Source organism: Rousettus aegyptiacus, unplaced genomic scaffold, assembly GCF_014176215.1.
Source record: "Rousettus aegyptiacus isolate mRouAeg1 unplaced genomic scaffold, mRouAeg1.p scaffold_m13_p_1, whole genome shotgun sequence".
Lineage (NCBI taxonomy): Eukaryota > Metazoa > Chordata > Mammalia > Chiroptera > Pteropodidae > Rousettus > Rousettus aegyptiacus.
In genome coordinates, this window is record NW_023416284.1 from 78831860 (window position 1) to 78846565 (window position 14706).

Here is a 14706-nt window from a genome sequence, read left to right on the forward strand (position 1 = left end):
ATCAACAGATATACAAATAAGTGTAGTAGAATGGAGAGCCCAGAAATAAATCCTCACTGATATGGTTAATTAATCTACAAAATGGGAGCAAGGATATAAAATAGGGTAAAGACAGTCTTTTCAATAAGTGGCAGTGTGAAAACTAAAGACACACGTGCCAAAAAAAAAATGAAATTGGAACACTTTCTTGTACCATATACAAAAATAAACTCAAAATGGATAAAGAACTTAAATGTAAGACCTGAATCCATAAAACTCCTAGAAGAAAATATAGGTAGCAAACTTTTTGACATAAATCTTAGCAATATCTTTTTGAATATGTCTCCTTGGGCACGAGCAAAATAAAAAAATAAACAAATGACACTTCATTAAACTAAAAGATTTTTTTAAGTGAAGGAAACTATCAACAAATCAAAAAGACAACTTACTGAATGGAAGAAGATATTTGCAAATGATACTTCAAATAAGGGGTTAATATTCAAAATATATTATTTAACACACACAAAAAAAAACCCATAAATAATCCAATTTAAAAATGGGCTGAGTATCTGAATAGATATTTCTCCAAAGAGGATGTATAAGATAGTCAACAGACATATGAAAGAATGCTCAACATCACTAATGATCAGGGACATGTAATCAAAACTGCAATAAGATATCACCTCACACCTGTCAGAATAACTGTTATTAATAAATCAACAAACAACAAGTATTGGCTAGGACATGAAGAAAAGAACCCTCTTACACTATTGAGGGATTGTTAATTGGTGTAGCAACTATGGAAAACAACATAAAAATTTCTTAAGAAATTAAAAATTGCACGCCACAAGACCCGGTAAGGAGGATAAGACCCAGTACTGAAGGATAAATACTTTTGGGTATTTATCCAAAGAAAACTAAAACTATATATATATATATATATATATATATATATATATATATATATATATATATATATTCCTATGTTCATTGTAGCATTGTTTACAATAGTCAAGATATGGAAGTAACCTAAGTGGTCATTAATAGATGAATGGATAAAGAGGTTGTGATACACACGTGCACTCGCACACACATGCAGTAAAAGACTACTCAGTTAAAAAAAATGAAATCTTGCCATTTGTGACAACATGGATAGACCTTGAGTATATTATACTAAATGAAATAAGTCAGAGAAAAGCAAATACAATGTGATTTCACTTATACGTGAAATCTAAAAACAAACAAACAAAACAAAATAGAAAAAGACCTATAGATAGAACATGCTGATGTTTGCCAAAGGTGGAAGGGTATTGGTGAAATTTTTAAAAATGTATTAGAGATCTCTGTTTTAAACAGAACAATTAAGCAAAACTGTAGATAGATAATAGGTAGATATATGATGATAGATAGATAGATGATAGATAGATAGATGATAGATAGATAGATAGATAGATAGATAGATAGATAGATAGATAGATAGATAGATAGATGAGGAGAAAGAGATGTCTATAGTCAAGCTCCCTCCTGACACCGTTAGCAGCGTCTGGGTGGAAGTGACTCAGCACTTTTCCCCTTAGGTAACTATGTGCCCCATATGCATGTATGGGCTTCTGGCAGTGTGCCACTATTGTTTAACCTGTGTATATAAAGACATTATCACCCTGTGAAGGGGTGCTGTGCCCTTGCTAGATAACACTACTGTCCTGTGAGGCTGGCTATGCCCTTGCTGGAATAAAGAGCTATGTTGCAGTTGCATACGGCTCCCGCATCTTCTTCCAAATGCCCAAGCCTCATACCCCTTACCTTGGAGCCTCAAACCTGCAGCAACGTACTTGGTGTAGTCACAGCAGAATTCCTAGGGAAGGGAGCCATCTGCTCCACTGGAGGATGGAAGAGACATATGGCCCCCACAGTGCATGTGCTATCCCATGGCAGCGGTATTGATAACATAGACTCCACGTGAGCAGTGGGAGACAGTTGATGGGTCCCCAATAAGTATTGAGAAGGTGCTCTGCTCCTTGGAGGAGCAGCAGCTGGAAAAAGCACCAGCCCCAGCCAGCCAAGCGAGCTAGGTGCTTTTAATGGCTTTGAGGCAAGTATGGACAATGCTCTAGCTGAGGCAGGGCAGTCATAGAAGCTTCTGCAGAAGGCAGATGTCTTGGACAGAAGGGTGCAACAACTGGAAGCTGAGCTCCAAAAAATTCCACCCTCAGAGTCACCCTCAGAAGTGAGGGAAGATGTCCTGGAAGAATTCTGCCCACAAGCACAGCCCATCATACATTAAAAGATAAAGCGTGAACAACCCCTGGGGCCTGGTGAGGTGTAAGCTGGTGGCCCTATGGTAACAGAATTCACCATGTATACCCTGTATACAGCTGCAGAATTGTGGAATTTGGGAAAACAATGTTGACAGTGACCTGATGAACCATTGCCAGCCTGGTTGCTGCACCTTTGGGAGGAGGGAGCTGACAGTATTTCGTGCTCTCCTGACGAGATGGAGAAATTGGCATGGATAATTGTGCAACCCTTATTACGGCAGCATCTACAGAACAGTTGCCACTTAGCTCAAGGTCAGGGGAACCCTACCCTGATGGAATGTCTTACTGCTGCTACGTGGACAGTTTGGAACGAAGCTAGAGAACTCCCCAATAATATGCAAAAATGGTAAACATATGTTGAATTAGTGCAGATCATTTGTGAACTGAGCATGCAAAAAACTGTTTAATTTGAATATGCAGGGATCAGATGATGAATGGTTTACAACTGGCATGTGGGACCTAGTGTTAGGGACCACCCCCTCTACTGCTTTTAGCTCGTTGATTACTATCCTGGCTCCCTATGTGAGGACACATAAACATGAAGTGACCTCAGCAGTGGCTGCTCTGGGGGATGTAAGGGGAGATGCTGTGAAGCCAGGGGCAGAAATGTCCATGCTGTAACACCCAGGCTCCAGAGGGTCAAGAAGAAAAAGAAAGGCCCTGGGCAGGGTCCTGTTGAGGTAACCCGAAAGCAAATGTGGACTGACTTGCTAGTTGAAGGAGCTGATCAAGACAAGATAGACCTCCAACCTAATACAGTGTTGCTAGAATTGTGGCAGCAGTTGAAACCTAAACAGCAATTCAGGCATGGGCAGAAACATCCCACTGAAATAGCTAGGGCTGTGGCCTTGAAGAACTTTTTGAAACTCCAGGACTCTCTGATAACCCTATATGATTAGGGAGAAGGTCAAGGTGCCTGCTTAGAGTAGACAGATGGTGACTGGAGGCTACACGTGGACTTGGCAATCCACTGATCCCCATACAACATGCAAAGAGTCCTACCACTGGTGGATACCAGGGCCAGATTCCCTGGACCCATCACCTATATAGATGGCTATGGGAAAGACTATTAAGACCAAAGCTGTGACTCTGCCTCTTGAAATAGGATATTTGCCCTCATGTCCATATAAAGCGTATGTGTCTCTGATGCCAAAATATATCCTAAGGGTGGATGTGTTGGAAGGTCTCAATCTGCAGACCTCTGCTGGTGAATTTCTCTTATGAGTCTGGGTGGTGAAGACTGTAAGGCAGTCTTCACCACAGAAAGTGCTAGAACCAAGGCACATTGTCAATGTTAAGCAATATTTCTTGCCTAGTGGATATGACGAAATCAGGGCTATGGTTCAGGAATTGGAGAAAGCTCAGATTGTGCACCCCACCCACAGTTCGTATAATGCCCCTGTGTGGCTAGTAAAGAAGCCTGGTGTCTCGTGGAGAATGACTGTGGACTATTGGGAATTTAATAAAGTGACTCCTCCACTGCATGCAGCAGTACCACCCGTCCATGATCTAATGGATCAACTGACTACAAGGCTGGGAATGTATCACTATGTCTTAGATTTCGCTAATGCTTTTTTTCTCCATATATTTGGCTACCAAAAGACAAGACCAATTTGTCTTCACATGGAAAGGAAGATAATGGACTTTCGTGGTACTCTCCCAAGGCTACTTACATAGCCCAACAATTTGCCATGGGTTATTAGCCCAGGATTTGGCAACCTAGACCTAACTGGCAATGACAGAATTGTTTCATTATATTGATGATGTCATGTTAACCTCTGTTTTCCTTACAGATCTAGAGCAAGTGGCACCGGTACTGTTGCAGCACCTGAAAACATGTGGCTTGGCGGTAAATGCAAACAAGGTTCAGGGACCTGGCTTATCTGTCATATTCTTGTGTGTTGTCTGGTCAGGTAAGACAAAAGTTATCCTTGATGCTATAACTGATAAGATACAATTGTATCCATGACTTACTGCAGTTAAGGAATTGCAGAGTTATGTGGGCCTTTGGGGGTACTAAGGGGTATTTGTGCCCCACTAGCAAAGCTAGCACAGCTATTGAATGGTCTGATCAAAAAGGGAACCACTTGGGACTGGAATGAAACAGTAGAGAAGGCATTTACTGCCACCATGTGGGCGGTGCAGCAAGCCCAAGCCTTACAAGTAATGGATTCAGGCAAAACTTTGAATTGGATGTGCACATAACAGCAGAAGGATATGGCTGGGACCTGTTGCAACGTTTAGAAAGAACTAGGATCCTGGTGGGTTTTTGGTCCCAACTATTGAAAGATGCAAAGAGCTGGTACTCCCTAATAGAGAAGCAATTAGTGACTGTATATACAGCCTTGCTGGCCACTGAGACAGTGACTGGCATGGCCAAAGTGCAGGTGCACACCACTTGCCCTATAAAAGGCTGGTTGTGTACATGTATACAGGCTCCCAAAACAGGGGTGGCCCAGATGTCTCCCCTGGTGAAATGGGGTTCCTATCCGGAACAACAGAGTACCATAGCTCGTAGCCCTCTGGCTATGGAATTACAGATGGTTTTAGGCCCAGTTGAGTTTACCACTGATAATAGAGTGGATGCTGCAGTTCCTACAGATTTAGATGTGTCCCCCTACAAAGAAGGGAAGCTGTCCATACCCACTGATGTGTGGTACACAGATGTGTCCAGTAGGGGGCAGGGAACCAAGTTGGTAGCTATAGGGGTACAACCAGATACTGACCACATTTGGTATGATACAGGTACAGGCCAAAAAAGCCAATGGGCGGAGCTATGGGCTCTATGGATGGTTATAGCCCATGAAGATGGCCCCTTGACTATTTGTACTGATAGTTGGACAGTGTTTAAAGGCCTAACATTGTGGTTGCATATGTGGAAATGGCAAAACTGGCCAATGGACCACAGGCCCTTATGGGGACAAGCCATGTGGCAAGACCTCTGGGAGGTAGGACAAGACAAGGACATAACTATTTATCATGTTACAGGTCATGACCCCTTGGTAACACCAGGAAAAGCTGAGACGGATGCCATCTCGTGTGTGTGATGGCTAGAAAAGGCTCCCGTCACTGATGTGGTGCACTAGCTCCACAGATGATTGCAGGATACTGTGCTAAAACTACATAGACACTGAAACAACGATGGAACTTTCCACTGAAGAAGGACGATGTCACAGATACCTGTGCCAAGTGTCTGATATGCAGCTGGGATACGTCATATCCTCACCTCATGAAGCAGGAACTTGCACAAATATCAAGGGAAAGGGTCCCGTTGACCATGTGGCAGATCAATTAAATTGGACCTTTTCCAAAAGCTTAAGGGGCATTTTATGCCTTTACGGCAGTGGACATGGCCACTGGGCTATTGTTTGCATGGTCCTGTGCAGCCACAGACCAAAAACATACTGTTTGAGCTCTCAAACTCTTATGTGCTTTTTACGGTAGACCATTAGTGGTGGAAAGTGACTAAGGGACTCCTTTTATTGGGCATGAGGTCCAAAGGTGGGCCAAACAAATGAACATTCAATGGAAATAGCATATCCCATGTAATCCCCAGAAAGCGGTCATGATTGAGCTGTACAATGGGCTGTTGAAGCAACGCCTACGAGTAACTACCAATCCCCCGTGACTGTGAGTTTGGGTGTTCTTCCTTTGGGATGTGTTGCAGAGCCTCAAGGAGCAATCTTGAGCTGGAGGTTTCTCTCCAGCAGAGCTGCTCTTACATACATACAGCCACAGCCCAAATTAAATTACAGGTCACTACCACTGAAACTCTGTTAAAACCTGGTCATCGATTCAATAGTAACATACTTCTACCTGTCCCTGGATCCTGAAAAATAAAGGCCCTACACTGCCAGTAGGTGGGCCTAATAGCCCCATGGAGCAAGAGCTAGGTTGTTCCTTGAGTAATGGCCAACTGGCCACCATGAAAAACTGTGAGATATTCCACAGGAGAGACGGATGAAGAAGAAAGTACCATCTTCAGGAGAACATTTGTGTTGTCACTGTGACCTATCACAATTTCTCCTATATTGTGTCATGTTGACACAATGAGAGCAGTGCCACAAGGGAAATGAGTGTGGTACCAACAGCCAGGCTTCCCCCTCTCAGCGGCAACAATCTTATCACAAGATAAGACACTTGCATGTGTCTTGCCTGATGGAAAAGACTAACCTGTGTCGGTACCATTGTCCTCCCTTTCTTTCTGATCTTAGGCTGCTTTACACGAATACCGTTGTCGAGTGGGTGTATACCTATACCTACGTGAATGTCTCACATTGTTGAATCTGCTCAGAGTTTCCAGTCAGTCCCTTTTGCAGGACTGCTCGGTGTACACATGCAGCTGATGTCAGAGTATGGGAGTGGCTGACCCCCTGGGGACCCCAGTTACTGGACTGGACTGTCATTCATACTTGAGTGGATACACAAAGAAGAACTTAGTATGGACTGGATAAATATTGGAGTACTTGGTGTATAATTGATGGTCATGGCTGACTAGTGGAAGTGACTGTGGATGTACCCCACTGTATTGAAAGAAACACGGGGTCCCAACTGTTAGGGTGGGTGTCATGTCCCCTATGCCAAAATATAACTACTGTCTCCTCCACCACATATTGGGGGACAGGAAGAAAGTATGCCGGCACCCACCCAACTATGATTTTGCCCCCAGGAAGCCTATGGGTATGCGGGGCCCATGGATGGCTCCACATTCCCTCGAATTGGATGGGCCACTATACTTTGGCATGTCAATATTTGCCAGCAATTGTGTGGCAGATGATCCCATGGTGCCCCATAAATTGGGATGTGTATTATTTGCAACATGTCTGCACTAGGCGGACCCCATGGTGGTATTATTACTCCATAGCTATCTTTCTGCCTGCAGCAGGTGATGTGATAGTTGAAACACAAGTAACAGCTTTGGCAGAACAAGCCTTGAATTATACTCATAAAGCCCTTAGTCTGGTAACTGATGAAGTTGATTAAATTAGAAAAGTAGTATTGTAAAGTTGTATGGCTTTGAATATCTTAACTGATGCCCACGGTGTTACTTGTGCCATTCTCCACACCAAATGTTGTGCTTATATCCCAGACCACTGGCAACATCTAATAAGCATTGGCAGGCCTCTCCCAAGAAATACAGAAAGTCCAACAGCTCACTGGGGATCCTCTGCAGGAGTGGCGGGCAGGCTTAATGTCTACTTGGTGTTGGGTCTTAGCTCTCCTAGAAGGTGGAGCCTGCCTCCTAGGGTCATGTTGTTCCCTGTATTGTTGTTGTGGAATGTGAGTACAAGGCTCTGCCCTCCCGCAGTGATCACTTGCCAAGCCTTCACAGGTGTAAGAGAAGAACCCTGAAGGGATGGAGTGTGAGGAGAAAGAAAGATGTGTGTAGTCTGGCTCCCTCCCGATACCTTTAGTAGCTTCTGGGTGGAAGTGACTCAGCACTTTTCCCCTTAGGTAACCATGTGCCTGGTACGCATGCACGGGCTTCTGGCAGTGTGCTACTATTGTTTAAGCTATGTATATGAGTATGCCGTCGCCATGCGAGGTGCTGCTGTGCACTTGCTGGATAACACTGCTACCCTGTGAGGCGGCCTGTGCCGTTGCTGGAATAAAGCGCTATGTCGCAGTTGCCTATGGCTTTCCACATCTTTCAACTGCCTGAGCCCTTACCTCAGAACCTCAAACCTGCAGCAACACAGACAGACAGATAGATATATAGATGATAGATGATAGATAGATAGATAGATGATAGATAGATAGATAGATAGATGATAGATAGATAGATAGATAGATAGATAGACACATAGATACATAGACAGATAGACAGACAGATAAATTTTCTTACTGCCCAAGAAAATTAGATTCCAGTTTCTATGAGGTATAAACATATGACTATGTTTAAAGGAGGATCATTTACCTGTTTATTTGCTATTTTACTGGAGGAAGGAATGCACAAAACTTCTTGGTTGTACACAAAAACTATTCTTTCACTTGTGCATGCCTGAAACATGCCCAAACAGGCTGAAGTATAGAACTGGAAACTCTAAGGATCTCCCAGGTACCCTAGTAAAAAATCACAACAGCTTCTGAACCACATATCATGTGAATGAGAATATTATAAGACTCTTTTATATGTCAATGATTGATAAGATCAACTCTAGCTACTTTGACCATTATATTATTATAGAGTTCGATGTCTACATAGCTACCTTATCAACTTCAATATTTTGGTACTTATAATTTACAGTGGTTAGAGACATGTGAATTAAGTAAACCTGAAATTATACATAAATCCAAACTTTGACATATGAATTCTTTGTTCCTATACCTTCTTCTTCCTGGATATCTCTGTTGAAATAGCATTGATTATCAATAGCTGATTGTTAAAGTAATATATATATATATATTTACAGAAATAGAAAAATATCAAATGGCATAAACAGAAAATTAAAAATCACCCTTAATCGTACCATGAAAATATAATTATAAAATATAACCGATTTCAAACAGTTTATCTATTAAAAGATTGGCTTTTATTTAATGTTTTATCATAAGCATTTCCCTACTATCTTATTTAATAAATAATATTTCATTTAACTATGTTATATTGGGCATTTAAGCTGTTTCCAATTTCTATATATTATAAATAGGGTTATATTGAAATATTTGTCTATGTTTTGTCATATATTTGACATATAGCCTAGAATTGAAACTACTGGATCAAGTGAAGTACATTCTTTTAAACTTTCAATATAAACTACTTCCAGAAAGGTAAGCATAAAATAATTGTATTTCCTTTCACTCTCATAGCATTGGCTGCTATCAGATTTTACAAGTCTTGAGTTGGATAAATAAAAGATACATTAATTTATAAACATTTTATTACTAATATTGAGTTTTTCTGGTTTGTTGTCAACTTGCTTATTTTATTTTATGAATTATATGTATTTTTTGCTTACCTCGATTAGACTTAATCTAATCTTTTGGGGGGGGGCACAAATATTTTGCCTTTTATGACTTGAAAATACTTTCTTCACTATTTGACTTTCTTCATAATTTTATGTATTTATTATATTTGGAAGTCTGTTACACATAACCAAATATTAAAAATTGTTTTTTTGGTGTTCTCCACATACTTTTATGCTCTCTAGGCAAGCTTAGATAGATATTTCCAAAGTTTTTTTCTGTTTTGTTATTGAACTCTTTTCATTTAGTTTTATTATCTGTAAAGTATCCTAATGTTTTCTGTTATTATATATTATTCTCATAGCCTCAGCTGAAATGGATTTGTACCTCGTAAGTGAAACAAAATTAATCATAATTCATTTTCTTAATAATAAAACTTTTTTTAAAGGTTGTGATTAATAGTGATAAATGCAATGCTTCCAAAATACCAAAAAAGTTTTAAGAAATGTAGTACATGAATTAATTAAAAGTAAACATAAGGGAATAAGAGACAATATATAGTTAATTGAAAACATTGTATTGTGAAAATACCCACATCTTTCTTCCTTTAATAATAATAATAATAATAATGATATTTAGACACTGTCTATTATCTCATCAGTCTCTCACTTGTCTAAATTTTTATTGCTACTTCAGGGTACATATTCACCTTAAAAATGTGTGTAGACATTATGGCTCTTCCTATAAATTTTTCAGTGTGTGTTTCCTAAAAATAAGGACATTCCTTTACATAACCATAGTACAGTTATCAAAATAAGAAAATTAATTTTAACACAGTACCATTATTTGATCTATAAACCTTACTTAGATTTTGCCGATTGCCTTAATAATGTTCTTTACTGCAAAATAAAATCCAAAATCATGCATAAAAAAGGAAAAAAAAAGAATATGTGCTGCCCACAGAATAAAAAAAGGAGCAACCTGACCTTCATTTGTTTAGCAATTTACTGTGAGAAAAAGACATTTTCCAGGCCTAGTGACTCTGAAAGAGGAGCAATTAGTTTGTTTGCTCTCCAGGTTTGGAGCATCATTCTACTAGCTGCTCAAATATCCTGTGTCAAAAAAGCTGAAAACAATTACAAAATATTGTTTACATCTAGGAAAATAGAGAGCAGGACTTAGTCTTATTTGGGCATAGCAGGGAGCACTCTTTTATTAAGCTACACCTAGTACAACTTCCATAAAGTATACACAATACCTTTGCAAAACCAAGAAAACAAGAAACGCAAATGAACAGAAATATTCATTTCTGTATTTTCCATGGAGATTACCACATTGCGTTTTGCAAGTAGAAAATTTTCTATATGATTTTTGGTAGGATAAACAGATAATCATTGAACTGTGACTATGTTACTATATTGTATCATGAAGATATAATCAACCAATTTAAAAAATTTGGTTTTAGGTATATAAGACAACTTTTGAATATTGTTTTCTTCCTCAACATATATTCTATATTATTTTTAAGTTCTGTATATTGTAAGTAAAATTATACTAATATTTTTCTCACCCAAAACGAATTATAAAATTTACAAAATAATCTAGAAAAATCTTAATTCTTGTTTAGCATTTAAAAATATAGCTAACATCTACAAAATACATTTTTTAAATGGAATATGATTTTTTTCTTAAAAAAGAGCATTGAAGACACTATCATATTTAATAATATTCCTTCCAACATTAGTTCTGTAAGTTTCAGCTGCTTTCAAGCTTACTTACCCATATCAATATTTTAGCTTTGTCTAATTTAAATTTTTCAAACAGATTTTATCCAAGGTCAATTCTCATCTAGACATATAAATAAAAGAAAAAGCAATTACTATTAAAAATTTTAAGCATTATAATTGTGTGAATTTGGTTGTTGTGAATTTGGTTCAATTATTATCAAGCTAAATGCCTCAAATTAATCCATATTAATTATTTCTTCGAGAGAGAATATAAATCAATATTAAATTTTTTTCGAATTTTACAGACTTCAATCAAAAATCTGTGTACATATGTATGCACTGTAGTAAGAACCAATTGGGAAATATAACATTCACTTGAAAAGGTAGGAAAACAATGCTCTTTCAAAAATCATTTTGCATTTAAGTCCTAGTGATTCCTGGCACTCCCCAAAGAGTCAGAAGGTGGTTCAGGGTTTGGGGAGAGAGAGAGAGAGCTCACGGGAGCCTGGGCTGTGTTCCTCCTGTGTAACCTGTTATTATCCCCATCATATCCTTCTCATTTTTCCATAGCTTGTTTAACTGACTGGATCCTTCATTTGGCTGGGTCTTGTTTAACTCGTTCCTCTCTCTATTCAATTGGCCTAGTATAGAGTTTGGTCACAGCAGGTGCTCCATGGCAGGTGTTCCCTCTATGTCTATGTAATTAACAAAAGGAAGAAAGGACAGACAGAAGGATAGAAGGATGGACGGGAGAAAGAAAAGAAAGAAAGAAAAAAGACCAATCTAACAGAAATCTTAATTTCTTGAACCTAGATTATATAAAGTAAATTTCATTTTCATCCTACAAAAAGTAAGAAACAGAATAAAGAAACTAGCATATTCACCAGTTCTCAAATTCAGTCTTCAAAATATACATTTATCATTTGGTTTAGAATTTGGAAATTCCTAGGCATTAGAAATAACAATATTCAAGCAAACTATTTAAAACTGCATTCTAGAGCATTTCAATCAGTAGTATTTCATCCACATTACTGTGGAAACAAAGAACTATACTGCTTTACGATATTGGTTATACCAACCAATCAAAATAGAGTTGATTTTGTATTAGTTATTAGTGCACATAACAAAAAGCTTTATGTGAGTATTCAAACTGCAACTTTTAAAATAAGGCATAAAATATCATTGTAAAATGACAAGGGAATGATTCTGTAGCAACAAGGCATTTGATATCTATTCGCAAGGTCACCTGTAAACTGAGAAGTGTTTATTTTTGCCTTTGTTGCCACATGTAAGAAAACTGACCTAGAAGATCCTGCACCACCATATGTCCTAGAAAGAGACTGCCTAGAAACACACATCACGCCAGAAAGCGCAGCAAGTGCACACGTAGCAATGAGAAATCCACATTTTAAAGCATTGAGGTTTCTCCTTTTCTCGTCCTCCTCCTTTCAACACCACTTCTGAAAAAGCTAAACTTTCTACGATCATGTCCAATTAGATCACAGTGTTTAAAAGAAGTAAAATTTCTGTGTGTTCCATGTCAGCATTTGAAAACATATTTCCAAAAAGATTAAAATATTATGTTAAAGTTGACAACCTAAAACGTCAAAAGTTTGTTCTATACGATGGAAATACATTGATTTTGACATGAACACTTTATAAAGTCCTCATTTCAAAGTTGCAGTTTGAATACACATTAAAAGATCTTCATTGTGTGTGTTAACAACTAACTTGAATCTGATCTATAATTGATGAGCTAGGATAAGCTGTATTGTAAAATGACTATTTTCTAAATAAGATTAGGAAAAAGGAAAGTGGAAAAAGTAACTATTTTCCTAGTGCAAATGGTGCTCTTTTCCTCACTTGTCATTTGTATATAGGCTATTTCTGAGAAAAACAGTTTAGTAATCATGTTCCATTCTTCATTTTTCCTAATGTTATAGGAAATACACGTGTATCCTCCAGTATGATCTCTTATTCCATTCTCTTATACTGTTTAACTACCATCGAATAGCCTTTTAGAAACTTTTTATCTGATGAAGAAGAGGTTGCTTTAAAGCCATAATCAATTAAACAAGTCATTTGCATTTTTCCTCCTTGTTTTAATAAGGCCAGTTAAACCTATTACATTATGGCAATGTTATGCTTTTGCATTGGTGTTAGCATGGAGCTGATCAAGAAGGAAGATTTCAGTGGTGAGATGCCCAGTGAGAAGAATGCACAAGAGGCCGACATGAGAATGAAAGGGCAGACACCAACTTTATTATGAGGTGTGAGGAGTGTGCTTCTGCTTCTGTTCCTCTTCTGCTCCCCCGGGGACCGCATGGGCTCCACACATATTAGAGTACAATAGTGACATTCAGCCACTCATGCATGATTCAAGAAGTTAAATTATGTTTACATGTTTTAGGTGCAGGCGCCCTACTATATTAATGTAACATTTTAAATCCGGGGTCCTATTCCTAGCCGTGAGCCTGGATCACAGTGGGGTGAATAATTAACTCTGAGTTGTCATTATCTTTATTCTTGTGAATTTAATCAAAATATTTGGCCTGAATGGTGGAGTGGAGGTGAGAGTAATGCTGAATAAAAATGGAGTTCAGATTTTATTTTAAGTCAATAAAATATACTATTTAGAGATACTTGTATTATACATAGCTATCATGCATTCTCAATATTAAAAATCAATTAATAAAACATAAAATAGAATAATTATGTCTACTGTGAAAAATGTGGATTTTTCACTTCACAAAATAATTGTCTATGCAGTTATTTCCTATAACCATTTCCCCTAATATGTACAAAAGGTGATTTAATTAATTAAAACACCCATGTATTATACTAGTCCACAGATATCCCTTTAAGGTATGACTCATCTGAAGCTTGATTTAGCTGCTTGCCTGTGCAAAATCCTTAAGACAACTTTAAAATATCATTTTACATAAGTAAGTTTAATATTTTTTAACGGACAGCAAAGAAATCATTTTCATAGCACCTTTCCACTGATTAGGAATTTTAACCTTTGATCTACACTACTTCATGTATACAACAGTCCTTTCTGAGAATTTTATTCTCTTCATTTTTTAACAAAGTATTTCAAGATGCTTCACTCTAAATTGATTGATTATCTGGAAGGGTGGAGACTTGGACCTGATCATTAGTCCTCTAGCCTTGTGCACTTTCCATTCTGTCACAGTTGCCTCAAGTCATTAACCACAAGGCTTTAAAAAAAAATCACAAGTCTATGGCCACGCCACCCTGAACAAGCCCGATCCTGTCTGATCTCGGAAGCTAAGCAGGGTCAGGCCTGATTAGTACTTGGACGGGAGACCACCTAAGAAGACCAGGTACAGTAGGTGTAAAAAATAAAAAATAAGGCATCGTAAGCTGACAAGATCCTATGCCAAAGGTAGATCAAGAAATGTCTATAACTATCTCCTCAAAATTATTAAATTTGGTTATCTGTCATCACCCTTGTACTTGTGAAACAAGTTTAATCCACTTCTAAATACAAACCAATAACTATTAGTATTTATGTTTTGAACTTTCACTCTTTCTGATTTATCTTCAGTGAGCTACTGATGACATAACTTGGGTAGGAAAAACATATCTTCCACATGTTTTAAGCCAAAAGAATAACATTTATTTACAAGGCAATAAATATATACATATAAGTTGGTAGGTAGGTAGGTAGGTAGGTAGGTAGGTAGGTAGATCTAAAGACAAGAAGAAACAGAATTTGACTTCCAAAATAAAAATGAATGCATTCATCAAAG

The 14706-nt window shown here is 38.1% G+C and overlaps 1 pseudogene; it reads left to right on the forward strand.

Moving 5' to 3' along the window:
• The first annotated feature begins 14170 nt into the window (after positions 1-14170).
• On the forward strand, positions 14171-14289 carry LOC118605036 (annotated as a pseudogene).
• The last annotated feature ends 417 nt before the right edge of the window (positions 14290-14706 follow it).